The 21,591-nt window shown below is 36.7% G+C and overlaps 1 pseudogene; it reads right to left on the reverse strand.

Moving 5' to 3' along the window:
• Window positions 1–3,419: 3,419 nt before the first annotated feature.
• LOC118749344 overlaps window positions 3,420–21,591 on the reverse strand; it is a 112,041-nt pseudogene continuing 93,869 nt past the window's right edge.

Consider the following 21,591-nt stretch of genomic DNA (forward strand, 5'->3'; position numbering starts at 1 on the left):
ATAGTGGAGTATCTGTGATTGTAATTACGCCAACTACTTAGCTTCTCAAGATATAACTTTCTGTTAATGGCGTTAATTATATCAGTATTGCTTGCCGTGTGATGAGTTAAGCAAGGTGTTGAGTGTGTTTCGCTTGCAGCGAGGTCTGCAAATACATTGCCTTGTATACTTTTATGTCCTGGGATCCACATCACTCGAATTTTATTTGAACATTGTATGCAAATTGTTCTGATTGCAGATATGATGTTATTTGCATTATTTATGTTTCTAACTGCACTGATTGCAGATTTGCTATCAGAACATATAACAAATTTACCTTTATTATTTTTTGCAAATTCGGTAGCTAGTTTCAAGGCTAGTGCCTCAGCTGTAAATATGGAGCAGTGTTGTTCGAGGATTCCCCGCGTGATGACCGTGCCATTACCTTTTACAACAGCGAAGGATGTGCTGTTCACGGTTTTTGACCCATCAGTGTAAAGGAAATTCCAGCCTTTCTTCTGCAGAGGTTCCGTTATCTCACGAAATGCTTGTTTGAAGACCGCAGTGCTTGTAGAATCTTTGGAGAATTTTTCTAAATCCAATATAAATGATGAATGGTTTAAAAACCAGTAGGGTACGATGTCTGGTTTAATCAGTTGCGGCCGGAGATCTATTTCCAGAGACTTAGTAAGGCGCACACTTCGCCGTATCGTGGATTCCACCTTGTAGTGTCTTTTTTGTTTAATTGTTGACACAACATCTTTGTGAAGAAGCGCATTATTTGCGTTGTAAAGTTTGGGGATTAGCTTGTATGTTGCTTTGTACGGGATCCTTGGTAGTCCTGCTTCAGTCAGGATGGCGACAGTGGGAGATGTGGGGAAGGCATGTATGCTCCTTCTTACTGCGGTGTGGTAAGGTTTATACAGTAGTTTCAAATTACTGGCGGAACACCATCCGTAGATTGGTAACGCGTATTAAATTTTGGATAATATCAGAGCTCTTGTGACATTTATAAGAGTATTAACGTAAGCTAAGCTATGTTTTGAAGTTAAATATTTAATAACACTAAGTTTTCTAACTAAACTTTTCCTTAAACTAAGACATTGCTGTTTGAAACTAAAGTTTTTTTCAAAAATTATTCCTAAAATTCTAAGGTTATTTACAAATTCAATATTAGCGTTGTCTAGGCATAAGATAAATTTACTACAGTTTACTTTTCGGCAAATGTACAGAATTTTACACTTACTAATCGATAGGTTGGCTCCAGAGGAGTTACCCCATGTTTTTATTTCGTCTAGAATATTTAAGAACAATGATTTGACTTTATTCATATCTGATATATTTGAGAAAAGTATGGCATGGTCGGCGTATATTAAATGCTCTATTTTGTTATACTTAGCTATTATTTTGCTGAGTTGCTCGAAAGCAATAATGAAAAGGATCACTGACAATGGTGATCCTTGCGGTATACCGTTGTGAAGAGGGAAGATGTTTGAAAATTGAGAGTTTATTTTAACTCAGAACTTGCGGCAGGTCAAAAAAGCTTTAACTACATTAAAGATTTTTGGACCCACTCCCCAAGCGGCGAGCTGCTGGAGGACTACATGCGCACTGATGCGATCAAAAGCTCTTTCGAAATCCGTTGCCAATATGGTAACATGATTCCGTGATGAAAGAGCGTTTGACACATAATGTTGCAGGTGCAGCAGTACATCGGTTGTGCATTGTTTTCTCCGAAAGGCAGTCTGGTTGGGGCTGATAAACTTGCTTCTCGTAACATACCATATAATTCGTTTCGCAAGGGTTTTTTCGAATATTTTTGCGATGCATGATAAAAGGGAAATAGGCCTCTATGCGGTAATTTCTGACACTGGTTTATTTGGCTTGGGGATTGGAACTACGGCTGCCGTACGCCAGTTTTGCGGATAAATACCTTTATCTAGGATGTTGTTAAATAGGCTAATCATTCTATTTTTTACTGATGGAGGCAAGTTGTATAGCATAGGAGAATTGATGCGGTCGAAACCTGGGGTTATGCCCTTGGCGCTCTGCAAGCAGTTTTCGAGCTTAATGTTGGCTATTTTGACTTCGATTTTTCTTGAAAGAGATGAAATATTGGGTGGTATGTAGTTGTGATGTAATACTGCGTTTTTCTGCTTGATGAATTCGGCATGGAAGTTGCTATCTTCGGAGTAGCTAGACCAATAGGATCCGAAAGAATTTGCGATTTCTAAGGAAGATGTAATCATCGTTGAACCGACATGTAATAGCTTGACAGAGGTATTTCTCTTATTACGGCACAGCATTTTAATGTCGTCCCAGATCCTTTTACAGGATGAATTTGAGTTAATTTTGGAGGTAAGTTTCTCTAAGCTAAAGTTTTTTGCTTCTTTTGCAGCTTTTTTAAAAATTGCCCTGGCCTTTTTATATAAAATCAAGTTCTCGTTACTTCTATTTCTCCTAAAGTTGTACCAGAGGATTTGTTTTTCTTGCCTGAGTTTCTGTATGTTGGTGGTCCACCAAGGTGTTATGGTTTTTACCCAGCAGGATTTCCATTGTGGAATTGATATATTTGCTGCATAATGAATTATTTTATTTAATTTGGCCGCTTCTACGTTAATATTGTTTGAGATATTGGATTGTGACGAAAGATAAGTGCAGTGGTATTGAAATAAAGACCAGTTGGCTAGATCAGTTTTAAATTTTATTCCAGGTCTAACTTTCTCAAAAGAGAGTGCAGATTGTATGTGGGTAACTATTGGGAAATGATCGCTTCCATGTAGGCTATCGAAAATCTCCCAAGAGCACTTTGGAGCAAAATTAGAGGAGCATATGGTGAAGTCAACGTGGGTAAAGGATTGATGGGTGGAAAAGTGGGTAGGTGAACCATTATTTAAGACTACAAGATCTTGGCAGATGATGAAGTCTTCAATTTGAGTTCCTCTTCTATTTGCTTTCATAGATCCCCACAAAGGGCTCCATGCATTAAAATCGCCGGTAAGCAGTACTGGTGATGGGGCACTGCGGGTTATTGAAAAAAGATCACTGCTTGAAAAATTTTGAAGGGGAGGAATGTAGGTGTTAAAAATACTGAAATTAAAGTTAATTGAGGTTTCGATTCCAATAGATGCGATAGATGAGTTGAATTGTATTTGTCTGTGGGGTAGGTGATTTTTTATAAGTACAGCAATACCTTGCTTCGCGCTGCCATTTGTATGTAAATTGGTAAAATATCCAGAGTATTCTTTAGGGTATATTATGTTATTTTGGTTGTAAGGAAAGTGCGTTTCCTGAAGGCATATCACATCTGGGTCAATAGTTTTTATCAACAACTGAAGTTCGAGAAAGTTATTGATATAGCCTTTTATGTTCCTCTGCAAAATCTTCATATTAGTTAAGAAAAGAGGGAATTAAATTGATGTCTGATTTAACACAGAGTTTTATATGTCATCGATCATATCAAAGTCGTTTTTGTTGTTACTATGCATAGGTTGATTGGTGCTAAGAATATGGTTTGTATTTGTTGTATAAGTGGTGAGTTTGTTGGAGTTGACATTTGGGAGTTGGTTAGAAGAGAGGTTAAATTGAGAGAGAGAGGTGGAATCTTTTGTGTTGTTAAACTTGAAAGAGTAATCTGTGTTTAGTTGGGTGTTGGTCGCTGAGTAAGCGAATTGAGGGATAGGAGAATTAGAGATTGGTGAGTTGATGGCTTTTTCTGACGAAGCAGAGGGAGGTGTGATAGACTTTTCTTCTGGAGGAGTAGTTTTGCTTGTTGGTGGCTTGTTTGCTTTGACGGTTGATGTGCCTGTGCTAATTAAAGCAGCGGAGTATGCTGAGGGAGTAGTGGGGGTTTGAGTTTGTGATTTGTGTATGTTCCTAGCTTCGTGCATTGAACATTTTTTTATGGTTTTTATTTTTAATATTTATTTTTGTTGTACATACTTTTTGCAATCTTTGGACGAGGCTGGGTGACTTTCAGCGCAGTTGGCACAATAGGTACGGGTGCATTCTTGAGGAGAGTGTGGTGGCAGATTGCAGTTAGTGCATGCCGATGGATATTTGCAGCGCTTCGTAGTATGTCCCAATAATTGACAGTTACGACAACGCATGGGGTTGGGTATATATTCGCGTACTTTAACTGAATGCCAAGAAATATCGATTTTTTCGGGTAGTTTGTAAAGATCGAATGAAGGCAAAACAACTCCACTGGGGATTGTCTTGCCATCAACAATTTTTGGGAATTTAAATGCTGAAACTACTCCTTGTGCATTCAACTCTTGCACGATTTCTTCTTCTGGTATTTTGTTGAGGTATGGGGCATAAATAGTTCCTTTGGTTAAGTTGAGTGTTTCATGCAAAGTGCATTTAATTTTACAAAGCCCAACTAACTCTTTTGCTGATAAATATCTGTCAGCTACTTGCTTATTTTGCACCAACAGTAACAGATTACCATCACGTAATTCGGAAATTGATATGATTTCTTTGCTAATCAGGTGTAAAGAACGATGTACAGCAAAGCATGAGAAGTCGGATATGGGTTTATTATCTTGAAGGGAGGAGAGTAACACAAATTTTGGGTTTGGTACTTGCACTTTAGGGAGTGCGGGGAAGGGGTCTAGTAGCTTAGTAAAAGTACGTTTTTTTTTGCTTCGGGACCGGTTGCAAAAATGGCATACCGGTTGTCCCCAAGCTTGGGGGGCCATATTGAACACTTAATAACTCACCAGATTTATTTGCAAACCTTAGTTGAAAGAAAAAATAAGTGATATATTTACAAATGATCAAGCACGAAACACGTGTGTTTGCGTAACAATAAGCTTTAATAAGCAAAAATTAAAGCACAGGCACACAACTCAGAATAATCGAACCGATCGCAATGAGTGCTAGTCGGAGACTGACGAATGCCGATCTAACTGTAGGCAAATGAAACTAAAGCCACCGTGGCTAAGAAAACAACTGCAATGCTATGGCATGGCAAGTATTGAAATCAAAGGCATATGAATAATTACAGATTGGAAATAAGAATAATGCTGAGTTAGGAATATTGATACATATGAATATATTGTAATATATACATACATACAAAGAAAGTAGGAGTGTATGGGTTATGTACCACATACCAATAATTAAGAATTGAGAGTAACGACTTTTAGATTTAGTGAACCAAAAGTCAGTTGTTGCCTGACCGTTTTGTGTTCAAGACTTCATAATAAACGTTCTTGAAATAAAGTTATATTTGATTCCTTGTAATAAATAAGTGTAAAGAAAGTCCTTGTTTTATTTTATACAATATATTCTTTTAAGGCCAATGTTCCTGCCCAGTATTCAGTGCAGCCACTGAAACATATAACTGGCGCAGTCGCGGAGTGAACTTAAAAATGTAATAATAAAAGATAAAATTGTTTTGTACGGTCCAGGAATAAGGCAGCAACTCAACGAAGTCAACTGTTGCTGCTGCTGGGATAAAATAACTCAACAAACTTGTAAATTTTCCAAATATCGGCCAGGAGGACAGGAGGACTGAAGGTTCAAGAAGAACAACACCCAAGACATCCACAACAGGAGCAGAAACAGACGTATGGTAGTGTTATTGATTTTTTATGTCGACATTGTAATAATAAAAGGGCTTGTACAGCCTATAAAATTTAAAAGAAAATACCAAAAATCTGCGATTCACCACCGAAAGGGGGTCCCTCCGGATTTATAAAATAAAAAATATCTCTGCGATTCACCACCCAAAGGGGGACCCTCCAGAGAATATTAAAACAAAATTTGTTATAAAAGTTTAAATAAATTGCCAAAGAAAGTGGCTTGTACAGCCTATAATATTAAAAACAAGAAAATCCGCGATTCACCACCGAAAGGGGGACCCTCCGGATTTATAAAACAAAAATAACTCTGCTATTCACCACCGCTAAGAGGGAACCTCCAGAGATTATTAACTTGATAAAAAATATAAAATTTAAAATTTTTTTAAATATGTATGTTTATTTTTGATGTGATATTGCTCAAATACAGTTAATTTTTTTATAAATACATTTGAATTTTTTTTATGTGATCCGTTAAGGTCCTGAAAAAAAAGGAAATTATAAAAATTGTGATGATAAAATATTTGATACACAATTGAATGCAGACTAACTAAAATTTTGAAAAATTTATGTATTTTTAAACGAAAAAGGGTAGATTGGCTACAATTTTAAATCTGTTTAAAATTTTTTTTCTCGTTGTTTTAAATACAACTGTGTGAAGTGTTTTCTTTTCTTTTTGTTATCCTTCAGAGATTACATAAAAACAAAAAAAAATAAAAATTTCTCAAAATATAGAGAATTGCTTAGTAGCAATTACTCAACTTTTGCAACAAAATGCTGCTCAACAAAGAACAACAGTAAGACAGAGAATAGAAAAAGATTTGAAATATTTAAAGCCGTTTGAGGGTAATGTTGCGAAATTACCTTCATTTATTGAGGCAATAGACAGAGTTTTAAGGGACTATATAGGTCAGGAAGATGCAGTTTTCCGTGTGATTTATGACTTAAAGATTATCGGTTCAGCAAAAAATTTTTGGCGCTAAATCCACCAGAAAGCTGGGATTTATGTAAGACCAATTTAAAACAACATTTCAGGCCTTCAAAAGACCAAATGACCCTTACAAGTGAAATAAATAATCTCAGAGTAGCAAATATTAGCGAACTCTACAGAAAGTCGAAACAAATTATATACGGAATTACAGAATTTAGTGCCTTAAATGACAATGGGGACGTTATGAAGGAAATTTTTACAGGAATACTTATTCAAAGAATTGAGCAATTAGCGGCGGGAACGTTTGTCTTTTCTATAAGAAATATCACAAATTGGACAGAAATGAGTACAAATATGTACAATTTTAAATGACGGTAATCTAAATCCAATGTTTTTAATTAGCAAACAAAATTTCAGACAGTCGGGGCAAAACAATTATCGCCCACTGAACCAAAATGGTCATCGTGGCCAAAACAGTTTCAATAGTAATATACGTAATTCGAATAATTCGCAACAAAATCGATATTCGAACAACTCGCAACAAAATCGATATACGAACAACTCGCTACAAAATCGATTCTCGAATAATTCCTTGCAAAATAGATATTCGAATAACTCGGGACAAACCCGATATTCAAATAATACCGCACAAAATCGGTATTCAAACAATTTAAGCCAGAATCGAAATTGGAATAATTCGGGACAGAATAGATCTTCGAATTATTCTTCGGCACAACAAGTACGCAACAGTTCAGGAAATAAGCAGACGAGAAGGTCAAATAGGCCCGAACAAATGGAGGTAGACACAATAAGTCGAAATGGTCAAAATGACACACACAATGAGACAAACGAAACTAACGATTTTTTTACAAACTAGCCTCGGAAAACTATGACAGAAAAATTATAATGCACTAACACTTTTTGGAAAAAAGTGGCTTACTCTAGTAGATCCTGGTTCTACTATTAGTATCATGAAAAGTCAAGTTTTGAAAAATTTAAGTTACCAATCGTGTTCCAGTGTGAAAGTACTGTTATTAGTACATTAAATGACAATATTGGAAAGCCGAATATCAAGGTAAAAAGTGATTGACCTTCGGAATTTAATTATCCACCAAACGCTAAAATAAGGTGGCTTTTAATGGATTTCGATAAGCCATATGATTTATTATTGGCAAATGATTTCATTTTCAAAAATTTTAAAATTATTGATATTGAAAATATGCAAATTATTTTGAAGAACGGTACAAACCTTCCGTTCCATTTGAAAACGAAGCAGGAGCAAATTTATTCATTGGATGTAAGTGAAGTGAAGAGTATCATACTAAATCATCTCAAATCAGATGAAAAAAGCAAAATTGAAATGTTATTGAAGAAATTTAAAAAATTTTTTTACAAAGAAGGAGATACGCTAACAAATACAAGATCGGTGGTACATGAGATTAAAACCACAACAGACCAACAGATTAATTCCAGAGTTTACAGATTATCTCCTAAACATGAGGAGGAAGTAAGAAAACAAATTGTTGAATTGGAAAAACAGGGAGTAATACGGAAAAGTAGAAGTAGGTACAGTTCTCCGATTTTAATTGTACCTAAGAAAATGGATGAATCAGGTATTCAAAAATATAGATTAGTGGTTGACTATAGGAGACTAAATCAACTGACTGTTGATGATAAGTACCCTCTACCAAACATTGATGGAATTCTTGACAAGCTAGGCAAAGCACAGTACTTTAGCACCATTGACTTGGCCAAAGGATATCACCAAATATTGATGACAGAAAGGGACATCGAAAAGGCAGCATTTGTTACTCCGGCAGGACTGTATGAGTACGTCCGTATGCCTTTTGGGCTTAAAAATGCCCCAGCCACTTTTCAGAGAATGATGAATGACATTTTAAGAGAGTACATTACCAAAATATGTGTTGTGTATCTCGATGATATTTTAGTATTCTCCACCTCTTTAGAGGAACATATTAAATCGCTGGAAATTTTTTTAAATTTTAGCGAATCATAATCTAAACATTCAGGCGGACAAGTGCAGTTTTCTGAAAAAAGAAACGCAATTCTTAGAGCACACTTTAACAAAAGAGGGAATCAAACCTAATACTGATAAAATTTTAGCTATATAAGAGCTACCGATTCCGAAAACGGAAAGACAACTTAAAGGATTTTTAGGAGCAACAGGCTATTATAGAAAATTCATTAAAGATTATTCTAAAATAGCATATCCGATGATAACATATTTGAAAAAGGAAACAAAAATAAACCCGAAAGATCCGAAGTACATAGTAAGCTTCGAGAATTTGAAGACATTAATCTCTTCACATCCCATTTTTAAATTCCCAGAGTACGATAAGGAATTCACTATTACAACTGACGCAAGTGATTATGCGATAGGGGCTGTTCTTTCGCAACAAGGTCAGCCAGTGTGCTATATTTCCAGAACACTAAATAATCATGAACAAAAATACGCTACAACAGATAAAGAATTTTTGGCAATTATACATATATTCAATAAATTATTTCAGGCCATATATGCCGAGTTCAGCAAAGCACGCCAGTCGTTTCTCCTCTGTGCCAACTGACGCCAATTGGAAACGCCAAGTGAAGCCAAGTCCTTCTCCACCTGATCTTTCCATCGCAGTGGGGGCCTCCCTCTTCCTCTACTACCACCAGCGGGTTCCGAGTTGAATACTTTCAGAGCTGGAGCGTCGGTGTCCATTCGAACGACATGACCAAGCCAGCGGAGCCGCTGTATTTTAATTCGCTGCACTATGTCCATATCGTTGTAAAGCTCATACAGCTCATCGTTCCATCGTCTGCGGTACTCGCCGTCGCCAACGCGTAAAGGCCCGTAAATCTTCCGCAAAATTTTTCTCTCAAACACTCCAAGAGCCGCCTCATCGGATGTTGTCATTGTCAATGCTTCTGCGCCATATACCAGCACGGGCATGATGAGTGACTTATAGAGTGACCATATATTTATGGTACAAAATTTAAAATTATTACTGATCATTTCCCTATTAAATATTTAAATAATAAATACAAAGGGAGAGAATTTTCCCAACGCCATCAGAGGTGGCTTTTAAAACTTCAAGAATTTAATTAGGAAATCGAGTACCTTAACGGTAAAGATAACGTTGTGGCAGATTTTTTGAGTAGAATAGAAAACTCGCCTAAGATAAATCAAAATAATGACAATGAGTCAAATTTGGAAATGTCAGATACAATCCATTCTGCAGACGAAGAGTTAGCGGAACACTTCGCAATAAAAGAAGATATCTTATCTTATAAATATTATAAATGTGAAAGTTTGTATCTTTGGATGTTTGGGAAATCATCACGCGGAAACTACTGAACGGATTTGCATGAAATTTTGTACGAAGATAGCTTATGAGCCAGACAGTTGCCACCTGTTAAAAAAAGCTTCATTTATTTAATATGCGGGAACGACTGAATGGATTTGCATCAAAATTTGCACACGGATAGCTTATAACCTAGATTGGAAAATAGGCTACTTTTCTTAAGAGTTGCCACCTGTTAAAAAAGTTTTATTACATTAATACGCGGAAACGACTGAATGGATTTGCATGAAAGTTTGCACACAGATAGCTTATGACCTAGACTGGAAAATAGGCTACTTTTTAAGAATTTCCACCTGTTTGAAAATGAAATTTTGCTCAAAGATGGTTCATGACCTGGATTGAAAAATAGGCTACTTCTTTAACCGGTTTTCCGATCAGGATGAAATTTGGTACAAATTGGAATTTTCATATTACATACATATCTCTGGAAGTATTTGTGGGAGAGAACTGAAACTTGGTATAGGGATATGTATGTGAAATCAATGTTGGCATTAATGGATTGATGTTTTAATTAGTTTGTTAATTCGATCAAACTCAATCTGATTACAGTTAATCATGATTAATTTTAATCCGACTAAACAGTTAATCGTAACCGCGATCCGGTATGGCTAAGTCGCGTTTCCTCATCAATCTAAGCAATTTGGTGTGCATTTTCATTAAGATATATACCAACATGGGCGTAGCCAGGTAGGGGCAGGGGGGTGCTCGAGCGACACCATCTTAATAGCGTCGTGGAAGTGTTTGTGGAAGAATGCTGGAACTTGGTATGGAGTTGTGTATGCAAAATGTATCAATTGCTCATGGAAAAAATGTGAGTTATTAAAAAAGGAGGCATGTCGCCTCCCATACATACTAAAAACTTCTTAATACACATCTCTGGAAGGATAGAAAATCTCTCGAAGTATTTTAAATTTGATATGGAGATTTATTTTATAAGTGCCGTACTGACAGAATAAATTTCGTTAAATGGAAAAGGGAGAGCCCGGTTCGGCCTTATAATCTAAAGCTCTCTTGAGGCATTTGCTACAGTAATGGGAAGTGGTATTTTATCAAGGCCAGGTTACTAAATTTGAGTTGGAAATATTAGAACCCGCCGTGGCACCTCCAAGAAGGTTACACGTTCATGCGTCGTATACCTGGAACCATCTTGAGGTAAACTTAGAGGGATTGATATATTTCATATGCCTAGCGCGCAGACGAGATTTTATAATATCATAGTTTTAAACGGCCTAAATACCTTAACTCGCTTAAAAAATAACGAGCTATAACGAAATGGGCACAGAAATAAAATCTAACATCATTAAATTGTTTTTCCTTTTTGTATAAAAGCCCGGGGTAAAACCCGCGGGTATAAGCTAGTTGTGAATAAATACAAAATTCAAATAATACTGACTTACAGTCAAAGAGAAGAAATGAGAACAATCCATAACAGAAAAATATTGGAAATAAATCCGATGGATGAGGAAAATTTAATTAAAGTAATTTCAAACGCTATATATATAACGGAAAAGTGGGAATTTATTCACAAGTTTCTGAATCGGACTACAACAAAATTCAAATGATGTTAATATCCTTATTTAATTGCGATAACAAAATAGTGTTTATAAAATGCACAAAAAGGGCATCGGAAATATTGGTAGAAGAAGAACTCCACAAGCAAATTTCGCTTTATCATAATAATGAATCTATGCACAGTGGCATAAATGAAATATATAATTCTTTGAAGGATAAAATATACTATCCGAAATTAAGAGAGCACATACAATTAATAATAAACAACTGTCAAAAATGTCAACAGATAAAATACGATCGTAATCCGATTAAACCCAAATTTAACCTAACTGAGACGCCCACTAATAAAAATGAAGTAATCCATATTGATATATTTCATTTTAACAAACATTCATTTGTTACAACAATTGATAAGTTAACGAAGTTCGCCGCAGCATATACAATTACTGATCGAAATTGGAGAGCAAAGAAAGCAATAATAATGGAACATTTTGCAAAATTCGGAAAACCGAAAAACATCATAATGGATAATGAATTTAGAGCGGAACAGTTAGTAAAATATTTAAATGACGAGAATGTCGAGATCCACCTTACCAAACCTAATAACCACACAGGTAATGCAGATATTGAGAGGCTTCACTCAACCCTGTTAGAGAAACTAAAAGGAATTGAAGATCCAAGTCTCTCAACAGAAATGAGAATGCAGATTGTTATAGCTAACTATAATGATCGGCATCATTCAACCATCAAATGTTCTCCAAGGTTCGCTAAGGAAAACATTTGTCCATCCATATTACAAGATAGAATTAAAACAGCAAAAGAAAAAGCAATAGCCAAGCATAACAAAAATAGATAAGAATACACAGAAAATAGACAAACCGGACCCATTAAAAACTACAGAAGAGTAAGGCACAAGGATCAACCATATTTCCGAATTAATCCTTTACAGAATGTTCATATTGCTAATATAAAAAGACCACACAAATTTGCAGAAATACCCAGTTTGAATAATAATGATAATGACGATGATGATAGGTTCAGTATCACAGCTCATAATGGAGATACTTAAAAAAATAAATAAAAAATAAAAAAATTATAAAAAATATATACATATATATATTGGTATATAAATTATATTACTTTGTAGTAAACTTTTTACGAAAATGAGTCAGCAAAATACAGAAATTTTAAATCAATTGCTTTATAACGACATGGTGTACAAAATTAGATATGTTAAGGATAAAATTGTTGATATTCAAAATAATATAGCCGCAGCCAAATATAATTTAATTCATCCTGGAATTTTAACAAAAGAGGAAATTTAATACTTTAAAATAGATTTTTACAAATTAAAATGATCAAAAATAGGGGTATTGCTATACAAAAATCAAACAATTGTTATTGCCATCAAAATCCCAAGCACTTACATACTAACAGATTTAAAGTTGATAGTACCATTGCCAAATATAGAAAATTTAGAAATTGAAACCGAAAAAGAATTAATTATTACAATAAAAGAAGAAAATTTCCAATATGAAAAAGACACAGCATTAAAAGATTTAAAAAACTGTCAAAACTGTATATTCGACCCTACTAACCTGGCATTCCAGGGTACTATTTTATACATATATAAGGAGAATTTGAAAGTTAGGGGGGGCGGCTCGATCACCCCCTGCCCCTACCTGGCTACGCCCATGTTGGTATATATCTCAATGAAAATGCACACCAAATTGCTTAGATTGATGAGGAAACCCGACTTAGCCAGCATAACTTAATTAATCACCAAACCTACTTGATCAAATTAAGAGTTAATGATTAAAAATTAATTTTTTAATCGCGGTTACGATTAACTGTTTAGTCGGATTAAAATTAATCATGATTAACTGTAATCAGATTGAATTTAATCGAATTAACAAACTAATTAAAACATCAATCGATTAATGCCAACATTGATTTCACATACATATCACTATACCAAGTTTCAGTTCTCTCCCACAAATACTTCCAGAGATATGTATGTAATATGAAAATTCCAATTTGTACCAAATTTCATCCTGATCGGAAAACCGGTTAAAGAAGTAGCCTATTTTTCAATCCAGGCCATACACCATCTTTGAGCAAAATTTCGTTTTCAAACAGGTGGAAATTCTTACAAAAATAGCCTATTTTCCAGTCTAGGTCATAAGCTATCTGTGTGCAAACTTTCATGCAAATCAGTTCAGTCATTTCCACGTATTAATTTAATTAAACTTTCCTAATACGTGATAACTCTTAAAATAGTAGCCTGTTTTCCAACATAGGTCATAAGCTATCTCTGTGCGAAATGTCATGCAAATCTGTTCAGTCGTTTCCGCGTATTAATTTAATTAAAACTTTTTTAACAGGTGGCAACTCTTCCAAAAAATTAGCCTATTTTTCACTGTAGGTCATAAGCTATCTGCCTTGCAAAATTTCATGCAAATCCATTCAATCGTTTCCGCGTATTAATTTAATGAAACTTTTTTAACAGGTGGCAACTCTTAAGAAAAGTAGCCTATTTTCCAATCTAGGTTATAAGCTATCTGTGTGCAAATTTGCATGCAAATCCATTGTCGTTCCCGCATAATAAATAAATGAAACTTTTTTAGCAGGTGGCAACTCTTACAAAAATAGCCTATTAACCAATCTGGCCCATAAGCTATCTGCGTACAAAATTTCATGCAAATCCGTTCAGTCGTTTCCGCGTGATGATTTCCCAAACATCCAAACATACAAACTTTCACATTTATAATATTTATAAGATAAGATAAGATCCTTTTGAGGCGAATGTTCCTGCCCAGTATTCAGTGCAGCGTGCCAAGGCGCGAATGTGCTGACTGTTTGTTTGATGACAGGATATACTTCGTCTTGTCCTCGTTAAAGCTGATGCCACATAAAACTTTTGCTGCGCTTTATGTGACAGATTCGCTTTGACAGATAATATGAATTGTATAAAAATGCACAAAGTATGCCACATATATCGTTGAAACTGCAGCGCGAAGCGAAAAGATGGCCAACTCCCATCACTTTGACAATCGGGCGGTTTAATATTTATTTTGTTTCGTCCAAATTCGAGTTTTCATGTAGAAACATAAAACTTAATCACATAGATGACTTTTTTAAAGCAAAATATATAAAATCCACAGCAATTTTGACGAGTAAAATAGCAGTACGAAATTGTTTTCTTGGCGTTCATTGTGGTATACCTTTTGCGTCTGCCGCTTTGCTGGCAAAGTTATAAATGTCACGCAAAGCTACAAAGTTTTATCAGGCATCAGCTTAACCACCAGACCCATTCGCTTTGCTTCCTTATCCAACTTGGAAAAGGCAGAACAGACTTCGCGGTTTTTTGATAAAGATGATATCGATGTCATCGGAATACGATAGGATTTGCACGCTCTTGTAGTAAATTGTTCCTGAGCGGTTCAGTTCTGCAGCTCTTATTATCTTCTCCAACACCAGATTAAAGAAGTCACATGAAAGGGAGTCGCCCTGTCTGAAGCCCCGTTTGGTGCCGAACGGCTCGGACAGGTCTTTCCCAATTCTGACTAGCCGTGGGTAACACAGTGCGGCGCCGCGCTATTGCGCTGGTACCGAGAGCTGAGTTACTGGCGCCGATTCCGATTTTCACAACTCAGTGACGCAATGGCGCCAGCAACACCGGAACACTGACAACACCAGGCGGCGAAAAGAACGAGCAATGAACACAAGAAGTGTCACTTGTAAAATGTGCACCACAAGGCGCATTTTTACAAGGTGGTGTTGCTAAAATTAGCCGCGGTCCTTCTGAATATGAAAATTATGTGTTTGTTGTATTTTTGGGTTTTGAACTTGGATATACTTGAGTTGTTTTTGCCCAACCGATACCACCTTGTATTAATTCACCTTAGTTCAACACCGGGACACTGACAACACCGGGTGCCGCAAAGAACCAACAAAGAACACCCGAAATAGAAGTGTCTCTTGTAAAATTTGCAGCACAAGGCGAATTTATACAAGGTGGTGTTGCTAGAATTCGTCGCGGTCCTTCTGAATGTGACAATGATAGGTTTGTTGTATTTTTGGGTTTTGAACTTGGGTATACTTGAGTTTTTTCTCAACCGATATCACCTTGTATTAATTCACTTTGGTGTAGCGTGCAGCAATAAAGGAAATGAGCTTTACCCTGAAGAGGAGCAATTGCGCCAACACACTGTGCTGATTCCGACAGTGGCGCTGGAGTTAGTGTGTCAGTGCCAATTCTGACGGAGCTGGTGGTATTGCTCAACGTCATTTTACACAGCCGTATCAGTTTGGCGGGGATGCCAAATTAAGACATAGCGGCGTATAGGCAACCTCTTTTAGTGCTGTCGAAGGCGGCTTTAAGGTCGACAAATAGGTGGTGAGTGTCGATTCTTTTCTCGCGGGTATTTTCCAAGATTTGGCGTATTGTGAACACCCGGTCTATGGTCGGTTTTCCAGGCTTAAAGCCACACTGATAAGACCCAATCAGTTTATTGACAGTGGGCTTCAGTCTTTAACACAATACGCTCGATAAGACCTTGTAACCTATGCTTAGAAGGCTGATCCCGCCGTAGTTGGCGCGAATGGTGCGGTCACCATTCTTGTGGATTGAGCAGAGCACACTTAAATTCCAGTCGTCGGGCATGCGTTCATCTGACTATATTCTGCATACGAATTGATGCATGCACCTTATCAACTCCTCGCCACCGTACTTGAATAGCTCAGCTGACAGGCTGTCAGTTTCAGCGGCTTTGCTGTTTTTCAGCCGCGTTACTGCTATTCGTACCTCGTCATGGTCAGGCGGAGGAATATCGACTCCGTCATCATCGACTGCGGGCTCGGGTTTTTCTTCTCCCCAACATTCCGTGCTGCTACCATTCAGTAGCGTGGAAAAGTGTTCCCTCCATAATTTAAGTACGTTCTGAACATCGGTAACTAGGTCGCCATTGTTGTTCTTACATGAATATGCCCTGGTCTTGAAACCTTCCGTAATTCGCCTAACTCTCTGGTAAAATTTTCGGGCATTCTTCCTGTCGGCCAGCATTTCAAGCTCTTCGCACTCACGTATTTCGGCCTCTCCCTTCTTATTGCGGCAAATACGTTTCGCTTCCTTCTTCAGATCCCTATAGCGGTCCCACGTAGCGCGCGTTGCGCCCGATCGCAGCGTGGCCCTGTAGGCGGCATCTTTTTTCTCTGCAGCTTCCTGACACTCCTCATCGTACCAGTTGTTCTTTCGGGCTCGCTGAAATCCGACTACTTCTTCGGCGGCATTACTTAATGAGCGGGAAATGTGGTTCCACTGCTCGCATATGTCGGTTTGTCGAAGGGTGCCCTCTGAGAGCAGGTGTGAGAGTCGAGTAGCGAAAGCGCTGGCTGTCTGTTGTGATTGTAGCTTTTCGACGTTAAGCTTTCCTTGCATATTTGTGCGCACATTTTTTGCTGCACAGAGGCGGGTGCGTATCTTGGCTGCAACAAGATAGTGGTCCGAGTCGATGTTTGGGCCTCGGAGTGCACGTACGTCTAAAACGCTTGAAGCATGCCTTCCGTCTATCACAACATGATCGATCTGGTTCCTCGTTTTTCGATCCGGAGACAAGCCACGTAGCTTGATGGATCTTTTTATGCTTGAACCTAGTACTGCATACTACCATGTTTCGGGCCCCGGCGAAGTCGATCAGCCTCAGTCCGTTGTCGGACGTTTCGTCGTGGAGGCTGAATTTTCCGACGGTGGTTCCAAAGATATCTTCCTTGCCCACCCTGGCATTGAAGTCGCCAAGCACGATTTGGGGGGGGGGGGGGGCTCATCCGAGGTATTGCTCCGCTTCTTCACTGGAAGGGCTTTTTACGGGGCGGGTCCCAAACCCAGCGCACAACCCATTGCTGGAACGGGGGTGGTTTCACAACCAAATATACGTTTATACATCGAGCCGCTTTCTCCAAGACAGACCCCCGCTTGCAGCCGCACCTACTGGTGAACAGACGCTGCAGACTTCAGTGAGCTCTTAAACCGAATAATTCAGCGTGGCCCCACCTTGAATGATGCTACTTCTTTTTGTCAGAATATTTCGAGGTGGTATCGAAGCAACTTTTTATCCACAAAGGTTCTGATAGTTGCTCTTACTTAAATGGGGCCTTCAATGGCGTCCTCACCTTTGCCCGATTGACTCTAATTTTCGAGATAGCGGTACTTGAAACTTTGCTTAAAATTTAACTATTTTGTAAAAAAAACACTCCCTCAGTTTTATAAATATTTTAATAAAAGTTTGGACATGAGTGTTTTTTAATATTACCATAATTATTCCATAAAATCATCGAAATCGGTTCACTATAACATCTAGCTCCCATACAACTGATTAATCAGAGACGTTGCTTTGCGTTACAACTGCTCCAATTAAGCAGGTAAAATTTTAGTATAGGTTCAATTTAACATATAGCACTCATACAATTTATTATTCAGATATGAAGTTAGAGTTATAGCGCAAAAACACATATCTGAGTAATCAGTTGTATTGGAGCTATTTGTTAAAGTAAACCTATTTCGATAATTTTAAGGAATAATTAACGTAATATTAAAAACCGTTATATGCAAAATTTTAGTACAATAACTTCAAAACTACGGGAGTTATTTATAAGATAGTTACAGTTTAATCAAATTATCAAGGTCCGTTATCTCGAAAACCGGACCCTTTCGGAGGACTTTCAAAATCTTTGCTAAAGAGTTACAACTTGCACAGCGTAATTTGAACATAAACAATTTTTTTGTTTTCTATTTCAGCGATATAAACGTTTATTCCTCGTCTAACTTTTGACGCACTTGATGAAAATGAATTACACTTATATTTATCGATTTATTAAGAGATTACGAATCATATATAAAACATAGGTGTGCCCACAAATCAAAAAAGTGAACTTTTTATTTTGAAAGTGTACCTGTTTTTCAGATTTGCCCATAAGAGTATGTAAAATTCTTATATATTTTCTGTTACGATTTATTTTTTTATAGGGAAAAAAGCTACGAATCAGCTGTCGCTAAACATAGTTAGCCAGACTAACAAAAGAAAACTAAAAAGGACGTCCACAGTTGATAAAATTTCCGACTACCAACTAGCAGTTTACCAAACTGCCAAACTACCAAGATTGGTGTGGAGACCATTAATGTAACATTTATTAACTGATTGATAATTTTGACTGAACAAATTCCCTCCCCTACTTATTTCTCTCTTTCGAATCAATTTTAGCAGTGCAAATTAACGATGCGGTTACAATTTCAGAACAAATTTAATATAACTAAAAGAACGGTTGTAGAACAAAACTAGACAAATGCATGGTTGTATTTTGGATTACGTTTTCAAACAACAACACATTTTTTCCACACATACATATGTATGTAATTTAGTGCAAAACTTAAAATAAAAAATCCTCATTACGGCGGAAAAATCGTCAAAACGTCATTGAGCTAAAAAAACGTCAAAATGACGACGAAATCGTCAAGTCGGAAACGCTGCAAGTGCATGGTTGGGCCGGAAATACCTACTAAATGTATGCTTTAATATTAATACTGAATTACAGAAACGTGCTAAGCAGCAGTTTAGGAATAAGATGTATGTACTAGGGATGTTTCGAATGTATGTATGTACATAGCTGAAAATTTACCCCATTGTAGAGAAAAAATTTAATAAGTACAAGTAAGAGTAAAAGAAGCGAAAGTGCAATGAAATAATCACATGAATAAAACACGGACATTTAACACTTAAAACTAAACCTCATTTTTGTAATTATTAAATGTGCTTTTGTTAATACGAACTAACCAACTTTTTATGTGACGCAAATAAAACAAAGAGAACTTAAATACTTCCATTTCTTTCTTGCTAAACGAAAAGTACTTCTGAATTTTTAACAAGTAAGTTCGTAGATTGTTAGAGATATTGTAGCCCCCAGCGTTTTAAAGGTGATGCGATATATCCTCAAACAGATGCTTGATATTTTTTCATTCCTTTTGTTATCCGCATACTCAAAATGCCTCATCAAGAGGCGAACACAACCTTTCACTGCAGCGTCAGCCGAGGCTTAATTATGTCGCCAGCATCCCTAGCTGACTCTTTACACTTACAGTGTAAACGACAGCGTTATAATGGTCATTTTGGGTTGCCATATCCAGGCATGTCGTTTGCTGTTTGTGAGGTATGCGAGGATGTTTGTGTGTGCGTATGCCAAGCAGTAATTTGTGTAAATTGAGTACTAAACTTTGTAATTAAAATTTTTTCGCACAATTACTATTATTTCTCGTATTTTCGTAATAATAATAATAATAATAGTAGGAAGGGGGGTTCGCGGAACGCCTCCCCAATAATTTTTACTAAAAAATTGATTATTATAGCTTAACATTATTGCAACCAATAGAGGTATGTTGTAAAAAACACATAAATTGAAGTTCACAAAAGTTGGTATAAAACTATTCGTCGATTTAAATAAGTAACTTATTACTGCACATGTTTTTTTTCCAAGGAGGAAGCATCAAAAGCCAACTCCCGTCAGTGTTAGACTTTAACCCAAACTAAACCTCCTACCGTGTTGTACCATTCCCCTCCTGGTACCACCGTCAAGTATTTCGTCGGGATAATAAAACTGTGTGACTTCTAAAGTTATAGATGTAATGAAGCACAAAAAATATGCATACATAGAATTTTGAATACCCTTTCAAAATCTGGACTCAAGGTCTAAAAACGCGTTTTTCATAGGTTGAGCCTTATAATTGTTCGTAACTTAATTTAAGTTTATCCGATCAGCAATATATACAGTGCGTACACTGTAACCGCAACTTTCAATACGTGCAATTCCTTGATTAACGCAAGTCTTTAAAACAAAACATTGTGACCTTTATAAAGGCAATTTCAAAACAATTTAACCTCAATACCTATAACTTTCTTTGTTTATACATGCCACAAACACAAAATTGGAATTTTTTCTTTCTTTCTGTGACTTACCAGTATTCTGGAAAATCTAAAAGATTGTGTTTCAGTTAAAGTGATGTGTGATGAGCTTAAAATAAACAAGTAAGAAAGTCTAAGTTCGGGTGGAGCCGAACATTAAATACCCGGCGCAAGTATTAAATATATGTTTTTTCACTTTTCCGAAAACTACCGCTAGATGGTAAGCCGGGGTGTATAAATTTTGAGTAAATTAGCGTCCTTATTCAATAATTTCCGTCCGATTTCAATAATTTTCAACGTTTTGCTTTTATGTGGCAAGCACAACAAAAATACCGAGTTTGGTACAAATTGATAGAACGGTTACCGATATACATATATGTGGTCATAAGTGGGCGGTTCCACGCCCATTTTCCAAAATTTAACCATAAACGTATTCTTGGTAAAGAATTGTTGCGAGCATCAATTTTGAATAAGTTAGCTTTAATATTTACTGATTTATCGAAGATTTTGTATTTCTCTAAATTACCGTTATATGGGATGTGGGCGTGGTTATTGTCCGAGTTTTTAAATTTTCGGCCATTTAGTATGTTGTACCAAGGCCAACAACCGTGCTAAGTTTGGAAGAAATTGGTGCAGCGGCTACCAAGATATACACATGTAACCATAAGTGGGCGTGCCTACGCCCATTTTCCAAAAATTTATAATATTCTTATTTTTCGTCTAAAAATTGTTGTAAATATCAATTTTGAGTGAATAATCGTCGTAGTTACTAAAATATCGCAGTTTTCGTATTTCCGAAAATTACCGTTATATGGGATGTGGGCGTGGTTATTCTCCGATTTTAAAATTTTCGGCCATTTAGTATGCTGTATCAAGGCCAACAACTGTGCCAAGTTTGGAAGAAATTGGTGCAGCGGTTACCACGATATACACATGTAACCATAAGTGGGCGTGGCTACGCCCATTTTCCAAAAATTTATATTATTCTTATTCTTCGTCTGAAAATTGTTATATGGGATGTGGGCGTGGTTATTATCCGATTTTTAAAATTTTCGGCCATTTAGTATGCTGTATCAAGGCCAACAACCGTGCTAAGTTTGGAAGAAATTGATGCAGCGGTTACCAAGATATACACATGTAACCATAAGTGGGCGTGGCTACGCCCATTTTCCAAAAATTTATAATATTCTTATTTTTCGTCTGAAATAAATATCAATTTTGAGTGAATTATATTCAGTAGTTACTAAAATATCGCAGTTTTC

This window comes from Rhagoletis pomonella, unplaced genomic scaffold, assembly GCF_013731165.1.
Source record: "Rhagoletis pomonella isolate Grant_MI unplaced genomic scaffold, Rhpom_1.0 Rhpom_scaffold_00015, whole genome shotgun sequence".
NCBI lineage: Eukaryota > Metazoa > Arthropoda > Insecta > Diptera > Tephritidae > Rhagoletis > Rhagoletis pomonella.